The sequence below is a fragment of the Panthera onca genome, chromosome B1 (genome assembly GCF_046562875.1).
Source record: "Panthera onca isolate mPanOnc1 chromosome B1, mPanOnc1 haplotype 2, whole genome shotgun sequence".
NCBI classification, from domain to species: Eukaryota; Metazoa; Chordata; class Mammalia; order Carnivora; family Felidae; genus Panthera; species Panthera onca.
Genome location: NC_138342.1, coordinates 87,865,017 through 87,875,136, shown reverse-complemented (window position 1 = coordinate 87,875,136; position 10,120 = coordinate 87,865,017).

The following is a 10,120-nucleotide window of genomic DNA, read 5'->3' as shown; positions in this document are numbered from 1 at the left end:
GCAAGGACAGAGACATCCGCTTGGCACCAGTAAGGGCTGTCCTCCTACTGTGTTGTCTCACCAGTGACCTGTCATTTTGTGAGGCAGTACATACCCTCATTGTCCGTTTACCTTTGACTTTTTTTAAAAAAAGGATCTCTATTTGCTGATTTTACGGGTTTAACCAGCCTTTAACTTCTAGTTTAGAGCTTTCACTTCCCCAGTTTGGGGAGAAAGTACACGCTCTCTGTCTCTTCGTCTCTTTCCTTAATTTTCATATTTCAAGCCTCCACCCTTTGAGGGGAGCCCTCCTAGGGCCATCGGCTCCCTCTTTTAGTTCAGCACTTTATCTCTCTGCTGGTCATAAACATCTGTACTCTCTGGGGTTCTGTGATTGTGGCCTTTGCTTATTTCATCTGCTGATCCAACTCTCTTCAAAAGGCATCTTTCTCCAGGCTCTCCTTTTTCTGTTCTACTTCCTCTTGTCTCAGAGAGTGATTTAAAGGTGCTAAGTACAAATTTATACTCCTGCAGCCTCTCTGAATTGTGTGGAAGGGCCAACTGGATTTTACACCGGGCACCATGCTGGACACATTCCCAGGCTCAGCCCATGGGAGCCTCATGGCCACCGTTGCGAGAGAGTTGTTACTATTCCCATTTAATAGAAATGAGGAAATTGTGCCCCAGAGCCCAGAGCTAGGAATTAAACTCAGCTTTATTTAAGCCAAAATTTTTTCTGCCTTACCCTAGTGCCTCCGAGTCCTTTTACTTTTGGTAATCATAAGAGAATACTGCCCAGAGGAGAAGGGGTCCACATGATGTAGTTTGTGGAGGGAGCCTCCTGAAATAGAGGGCTCGTTGGGCAGTATGTTTCTGTCCATTCAGCCAGCCAAGCCCCTCTGACCTTCGAAGCCCAGCTCAGATCTCACCTGTTGTGCACTGCCCTCCCTGGGAGCGTCTCCTCCCAGTGCCTTCTCGTTCCTTAGGTAGCCGTGAGGCCTGTTGGATCCGGTATTTGACATCTACTCACCTCACACTTTTATTTCACTCTTTACAATATGGCACATCCCCACTTTCTGTTGCCAGCCTCTTGGGGTGGCAGGTCTTTTGTGTATTTTGTTTTATCGTCCAGACTGTCCTGAACAGCTTACACCTTTAAAATATATTTTGATGGACTGAGTAGACCACATCTCTGGATTAGCTTCTGGATTCTGGTAATTCTTTTTCATTTCAGATTTTGTCAATTTTTCTTCCCCCTGAAGTCCGAGGTTTTGCTCTTGAGTTTCTCCCCTTCCTTGCTACTCACAAAAGCTTGTGTATATCTCCAGGCCACTTGTGTCACCTTCCCAGGCTGCTTCAGTCTCTGGTGATGCCCACTCCTTTAGACTCTGTCTTTTTTTTTTTTTTTTAATGTTTATTTTATTATTTATTTTGAGATAGAGATAGAGGCAGAGAGAGAAAAGGAGAGAGAGAGAATCCCAAGCAGGCTCCACACTGACAGCACAGAGCCCGACATGAGGCTTGGACTCATGAACCGTGAGATTATCAACTGAGCCGAAACCAAGAGTCAGACACTTAACCCACTGAGCCACCCAGGCTCCCCAGACGATATCTTTTAATAGCATTCATTGAGCCTGGAGCCTAGGGAGCCTTGTGTTAATATACTTTCATAATTTATTTCAGGGTACTGTTCGATATCATTTGAATTCCTTTCATTTGCCAAGCACTAGATCAGGTGGGGGATGGGGAGTAAAAGCAGGGCCCAGAGAGACCCCAGTCCTTGCCTCTGAAGAGCTAAGCAAGACATTGTAGGCTGATGAGCGGTGTGAGTGGGGAGACAGGGCACCGGGTGGAGGAGTTGGGGAACGTTCCCTTTGGTGAAGAGCCTGAAACGGGACGGGGGATTGGGGTGCAGAGGAGTGGCAAGAGAGGTAGCCAGAATCCAGAGCAGGGGCCCATCGTGTAGAACCCGGGGAGTCCTGGTGAGAAGGTTGAACTTGAGTGGGAGAGCATGAGAAGCCCCTGAAAAGACTCGGTCAGGGGAGGGGTCTCTCTCCAAGCCTGTCATCCTGAATGTGCAGTAAAGTCTCCGAAGGCAGGGGCTTGTGTAGCTTTTCTGTGACTGGAGAGTGCTTAGCACATAACTGCTTAGCTGTTGATAGCGACAAGAGGCAGGGCCGGAATTCTGGCTTTTCTCCCGCCAGTCTCACTGCCTGCCGTGGAATTGAAGGAGAGGGAAGTAGGGTCAGGCCATACGGGAGTGCTGACTCTGTTCTGGGCATTTTGCTACACACTATTGTATGTAAATAATTTTAATCTTCACACCAACTTTTCAAAAAAATTTTTAATGTTTATTTATTTTTGAGAGAGAGAAAGAGAGTGCAAGCAGGAGAGGGGCAGAGAGAGAGGGAGACACAGAATCCGAAGCAGGCTCCAGGCTCTGAGCTGTCAGCGCAGAGCCCAACGTGGGGCTTGAACCCACGGACCGCGAGATCATGACCTGAGCCGAAGTCCGAGGCTTAACCGACTGAGCCCCCCGGGCGCCCCGATCTGCATACCAGCTTTGTAGCAAATGTGTTATCCTCATTTATCAGATATGTAAACAGAACTTAAAGAGATTGGAGGATTTGATTGATAACAATATCAAATAATAACTGCTAGATAAACCGCATTGCTGTGATTGAAGTGGCCAGCGAGCAACCAACCAACCCCATCACACTCTACACGGAATTTGCGGTTAAACCTCACTTCATGGGAGGCCTTTATGAAAAATGCATGTAACGAGGGGCACCTGGGTGGCTCAGTCGGTTAAGCATCGGACTTCGCCTCAGGTCATGATCTAACGGTTCGTGAGTTCCAGCCCCGCATCGGACTCTATCTTGACAGCCTGGAGCCTGCTTCGGATTCTGTGCCTCCCTCTCTCTCTGCCCCTCCCCCGCTCATGCGCGCTCTCTCGCTCTCTCTCTCTCTCTCAAAAATAAACATAAATTTAAAAAAAATTAAAAAAAATGCACATAATGACATAATCACCCTCAAATGGGTATCTTCCTAAAGTTTACAGTGCATCATACTAAGAAAAAATGAAACAGGAATCAGCCTCTGCAGAGCATACTCCTATCCAGGTTCCGTACAGGGACAGACTGGACTGCATTGTGACTTTGTATTGTACCGAATGCTTCCTGGTTAAAAAAATAGCAGGTCCTTCCTTGAGGTAAGAGAGAGAGCCGCTTGCCTACTTGTGATTCACAAATTATCTTTTTAGCGTTTGGGAGGTGAACGGTCAGTGCTTCAAAACTTTACATGAGAGACCTACCAGCCTGTATGCTTAAGAAAAATCTCCACTTTGGTTACAAGTGGGACTGGATTGTAACAAAATAGCATTTACTTAATGCAGTAATGGAATTTATCAAGTCAGTGGGGTGTTACATGCCACTTCCTCCCACAGTTAGTTCTGGGACCTGCAACTGTGATCAGGTGGGAAGAGTCTCAGGAAATGGAGGGAGGCCTGAGCCACCCCTCACTGCTCTGGGACCTCATCCAAGTTGCTTTACTTCCCTAGGCCTCAGGTTCCTCACCTGTTTGCTTTTTATTATTTTTATTTTTTAATGTCGTATTTATTTTTGAGAGAGAGAGAGAGAGAGAGAGAGAGAGAGAGAATGAGTGGGGGAGGGGCAGAGGGAGAGGGAGACACAGACTCCGAAGCAGGCTCCAGGCTCTGAGCAAGCGGTCAGCACAGAGCCCAGTGTGGGGGCTTGAACGGGAGATCATGACCTGAGCAGAAGCTGGGCGCTTAACTGAATGAGCCACCCAGGCACTCCCTCATCTGTTTCTTAAAGAAGCCTTTTGTCAACTCAAGTACAGAAAATTTCCCCTCACTCTTTCTCCTGTGTTATCAAATCTCTGCCTCCACTGTGTTCAGAGATTCTCGGTGGCATCCCACCGTAAGCATTTCCCGGGGTACCTGGGTAGCTCACGTGGTTCAGTGCACCACTCTTGATTTCGGCTCAGGTCCTGATTTTGGTTTGTGAGCTCGAGCCCCTCGTCAGGCTCTGTGCCAACAGCACAGGGTGTGCTTGGGACTCTCTCCCTCTCTCTGCCCCTCCCCTGTTTGCTCTCTCTCTCTCAAAATAAACAAATGTAAACTTCAAAAAACGAAGCATATCCTTGCCTTCCCCTGCCCTCAAGATACCACCTTATTTGTCTTTTCTTATCACAGCAAAACTCTGACAGAACCACCTGTGCTCACCGTCTGAAATCCTCTGCTTCTTGAGCTCTCTCCGATCAGGCTTTAACCTTTGCGGTTCCAACAGAACAACTCCTAGGAAAGTGATGGTTGACATTCATGTTTCTAAATCCAGCTGTCCACCCTCAGGCCTCATTTAAGACAGTTAACAGCTTTCTTCACAAAGCCCTTTCTTCACTTGATTCCTGGAAAAACCTCTCCACCCCACCCCCACTCCCAGCTACTTCACCCATGTCTCTTTCTTGGTTGGTCATGTTTGCCATTTCTTTTTCACTTCTCAGTCTCTGAATACTGCAGTGGCCCAGCACTCAGGCTCAGTCCTCAGGCATCTCCTCTCTTCTATCTACACTCCTCCTTAGATAATTTTATCTAGTCTAATGGCATCAATACCATCTGACACTGATGATGCCCAGATTTGTATCTCTGGCAACATTTCTTCCCTGATCTCCAGATTTTGTTTCCAGCTGACTTCTCAGTACCTCCACTTGGATGTCTAGTAGGCATCTAAGACTCACCATCTGGGGAACTAAACCCCTGACTCTTTCCACCTCAGCCTCTAAACCTCTTCTTTCTATAGTCTTTTTTCATTTGGATTTCATTCTTCTCTCTTGAGTAAATGGCTGTTTTGATCTTCCACATCCTTGGTTCAACCACTGATTTTAGGTCTATCACCCTGGTGTCTTACTTGGCTTATTACAGTGGCCTCCTGTCTGGTCTCTTTATTTCCGTCTGGGTCTTATTTTGTTCTCTACCTTTAATGAGATAAAACCGACATGTGACAGTGTGTAAGTTTAAGGTGTACCTTGTGTTGATTTGATACATTTATATATTGTAAAATGATGACCACCATAGCATTAGCTAACACAGCCATCCTGTCATACTGTTGCCATTTTGTGTGTGTGTGTGTGTGTGTGTGTGTGTGTGTGTATGTGTGTGTGTGTGGTAAAACACTTAAGATCTCTCTTAGCAACATTCAAGTATATGATACAGTGTTATTAGCTAAAATCACCAGGGCTGTACATGAGACTTGTTAAACTTGTAACAAAGTTTGTATCCTTTGACCAGGATCTCCCCATTTCCACCATCCCCAGCACCAGGGAACCATCACTCTACTCTTTGTCTCTGAGCTCGACTTTTTTAGAATCCACATGTAAGTGTTATCATGCAGTGTCTTCCTCTGTCTGGCTTACTTTACTTAGCATAATAATGCCCTCAGGGTTCATCCAAGTTCCTGGAAATAGCAGGATCTCCTTTCTTCTTGTGGTTGAATGATAGATAATAGTCAGTGTGTGTGTGTGTGTGTGTGTGTGTGTCCTCTTTATCAGTTTGTCTGTTGATGGACACTTAAGTTATTTCCATATCTTGGCTATGGGGAGTAATTTTGCAGTGAACAGAGGAATGCAGACATCTCTATGAGATCTTGATTTCAACTTCTTTGGATATATTCCCAGAAGTGGAATTGCTGGATCGTATGGTAGGCCTTTTTTTAAATTTTTTGAGGAACATCCGTACTGTTTTCCACAGTGGCTGTATCAATTTGTATTCCTACCCAACAGTGCATTAGGGTTCCCTTTTCACCACATCCCCCCCTCCATATTTGTTATCTTTTTGGTGATAGCCATTCTCACAGGTATGAAGTGATAGTTCATTATAGTTTTGATTTGCATTTCCCTGATGATTAGTGAGAACAACCACCTTCTCATGTACCTGTTGGCCATTTGTATGTCTTCTTTGAAAAACTGTTTATTCAGTTCATCTTCTCTGTTAAAAATTGGGCTATTAGGTATTGTTTTTGTTACTGAGTTGACTATTAACCCCTCATCAGATACATGATTTGCAAGTATTTTCTCCCAGTCTACAGGTTGTCTTTTCATTTTGTTGATGATTTCTTTTGCTGTGCAGGAGTTTTTAAGTTTGATGTCATCCCACTCATTTATTTTGGCTTTTGTCGCTTGCCTCATCTAGGAATAACTGCTGAGACTAATATTAGTCAGGGAACTTTCTATGTTTTCTTCTAGGAGTATTAGTTACATTTAAGTCTTTAATATGTTTTTTAATATCATTTATTGTCAAGTTAGCTAATATACAGAGTATACAGTGTACTCTTGGCTTCAGGAGTAGATTCCATGATTCATCACTTACATATAACACCCAATGCTCATCCCAACAAGTGTCCTCCTCAATGCCCATCACCCATTTTCCCTGCCCTCCCCCATCAACCTTCAGTTTGTTCTTTAAAAGTCTCTTATCTGTTAAAAACTGAGAACAAACTGAGGGTTGATGGGGGATGGGAGGGAGGGGAGGGTGGGTGATGGGTATTGAGGAGGGCACCTTTTGGGATGAGCACTGGGTGTTGTATGGAAACCAATTTGACAATAAACTTCATATATTGAAAAAATAAATAAATAAATAAATAAATAAATAAATAGAAAAAAATAAAAAATAAATAAAAGTCTCTTATATTTTGCCTCCCTCTCTGTAACTATTTTTTCCTTCCCTTCCCCCATGGTCTTCTGTTCAGTTTCTCAAATTCCACATATGAATGAAACATATGATATTGGTATTTCTCTGACTGACTTATTTCACTTAGCATAATACCCTCCAGTTCCATTCACATTGTTGCAAATGGCAAGATTTCATTCTTTTTCATCACCAAGTAGCATTCCATTGTATATATAAACTACATCTTCTGTTTTGAGTTAATTTTTCTGAGAGGTCTAAGAGGGGTACACTCTCATTATTCTGTATGTGATTATCCAGTTTTTGCAACGTCTTTTATTGAAGAGACTATCTTTTTCCCACAGAGTATTCTTGGTGCCTTTGTCAAATATTAGTTTGCCATATATACACGGGCTTATTTCTGGCTCTTGATTCTGTTTCATTGGTCTTTGTGTCTATGTTTATGCTGGTACCATACTGTTTGATGACTATAGTTTTATAGTATAGCTTGAAATTAGGAAGTGTGATGTCTGGCTTTTTTCTTAGGATTGCTTTGACTATTCAGAATCTATTGTAGCTCTACAAAATTTTAGAATTGTTTTTCCTACTTCTGTGAAAAATGCCACTGGAATTTTGATAGAGAGTGCCTTGAATCTATAAATGGCTTTGGTTAATATGGACATTTTAAGCATATTCTTCTGATACATGAACATGGAATATCTTTCTAATTGTTTGTGTCTTATTTTTTTTTTTTCATCATAATCTTATAGTTTTCATTGTATAGACTTTTAACCTCCTTGGTTAAATTTATTTCTAAGTATTTTCTTGTTTTTGATGCTGTTGTGAATGAGATTATTTTATTTATTTTCCAGATATTTTATTGTTGGTATGTAGAAATAAAACCATTTTCTGTATGTTGATTTTGTATCCAACTTGACTGAGTTCGTTGATCAGTTCTGGCAGGTTTTTTTAGGTGGAGTTATTAGGACTTTCTATATATAAGATTATATCACCCACAAACAGACATAATTTTACTGCTTTTCTACTTGGATGCCCTTACAAAAATTGAGATATAATTGCCATCTAGCATTATATTAGTTTCACATGTACAACATAATGATTTGATACTTGGATGTGTCATAAAATGACCACCACAATAAGTCTAGTTAACATCCATCACCACACATTGGTTGTACATTTTCTTATTCTTGTGATGAGAACGTTTAAGATCCACTTTCTTAGCAGCCTTCAAATATATAATACTGTATTAAGTATACCCACCATGATGTACACTGTATCTCCAGGACTTATTTATTTTATAACTAGAAGTTTGTAGCTTTTCAGTACCTTTCTTCTTTTCCCCCACCCTCCCTACCTGCCTCTGGCAACTGTCAATCTGTTAGCTGTATCTATGAGTTCAGGTTTTTTGGTTTTGCTTTTGCTTTAGTATTTCACATATAAATGAGATCAGATGGTATTTATGTTCTCTGACTTATTTCACTAAGCGTAATACTATAAAGGTTCATCCATGTTGTCATAAGTGGCAGGATTTTCTTATTTATTTATTTATTTATTTATTTATTAGGGCTGAATAGCATTCCGTTGTGGATATATACACACCACATTTTCTTTGTCCATTCATCCATTGATGGACACTTAGGTTGCTTCCATGTTTTGGCTATTGTAAGTTACACTGCAGTGAACATGGGTGTGCAGGTATCTTTTTTAGTTAGTAAGTACCCAGAAGTGGAATTTCTAGGTCATTCAGTAGTTCTATTTTTAATTTTTTGAGGAATCTCCATACTGTTTTCCATGGTGGTTGTGCCAATTTGCATTCCTGCCATTAGTATACAAACATTTCTTTTCTCCACATCTTCACCGACATTTGTCATCTCTTTTTGATGATAGCCATTCTGAAAGGTGTGAAGTGATACCTTATTGTGGTTTGATTTGCATTTCCTTGATGATTAGTGATATTGAGCACTTTTTCGTGTACCTGTTGTCCATCTGTATGTCCTCTGAAAATATGTGTACTCAGATTCTCTGCCCATTTTGTAATGCTATTTGTTTTTTGTTATTGACTTGTATATAAGTTCTTCATATATTTTGGATATTTAGCCCCTTATGAACTATATGATTGGGAATTATTTTCTCTACTTGCTTTGGTTGCCTTTCATTTTGTTGATGGTTTCTATTGCTGTGCATAAGCATTTTGGTTGACGTTGGCCCACTTGTTTATTTTTCATTTGGTTTCCTCTACTGCTGGTGTCAAATCCAGAAAAAATTCATTGCCAAGATTGACGTCAAGAAGCCTACCTCTTGTATTTTTTCTTAGAAGTTTTATGGTTTCAGGTCTTATGCTCAAGTTTTTAATTCATTTTGAGTTAGTTTTTGTGTGTAGTGTAAGATAGTGGTTTGATTTCCTTATTTTGCATGTGGATATCCTGTTTTCTTACCATTATTTGAAGAGACTATCTTTCCCCCATTGTATATTCTTGGCTTCTTTGTTATGAAAGAATTGGCCATATAGGCATGTGTTTATTTCTGGACCCTCTATTCTGTTCTATTAATCTATGTGTCTTTTTATGTCAATACCCTATGGTTTTGATTACTAATGCTTTGAAATACAGTTTGAAATTAGGAACTTTTTGCCTTCAGCTTTATTCTTCTTTCTCAAGGCTTTGGCTATTTAGGGTCTTCTGTGGTTCCATACAAATTTTAGAATCGTCTTTTCTATTTTTGTGAAAAACGCCCTTGGATTTTGATAGGGATTGCATTGAATATATAGATTGCTTTGGGTAGTATGGACATTTTAACAGTATTCTTTAAATCCATGAGCACAAAATATCTTTCCATTTATTTGTATGTTTTTCAATTTCTTTCATCCTTCTAGTTTTCCGAGTATAGGTCTTTCACCTCCTCAGTTAAACTTATTCCCAGATATTATATTCTTTATGACGCAATTGTAGATGAGATTTCTAGGTTGTTGTTAAAGTATAGAAAACAATGGATTTTTCTATATTGATTTTTGTATCCTGCAACTTTACTGAATTTTTAAATTCAGTAGAATTTTAGTTCTAACCTTTATGGTGGATGACATATAATTTAATGTCATCTGCAAATAGTAACAGTTTTCCTTTTTCCTTTTTGATTTAGATGCCTTTAACTTTTTTTTTTCTTGCCTAGTTTCTTTGGTTAGGATTTTCAATACTAAGTTGAATGCAAGTGGAAAGAATGAGCATCTTTATCTTCTTCCTGATCTTAGAGGAAAAGCTTTGAGCTTTTTGCCATTGAGTATGATGGTAATTGTGGGCTTGTCATATGTGGGCCTTTATTATGTTAAGGTACATCCCCCCACACTCAGTTTAACTATAAATGGATCTTGAATTTTGTCATAAGGGTTTTCTTCATCTATTGAGATGATCATATGATTTTTATCCCTCATTTTGTTAACTGGTA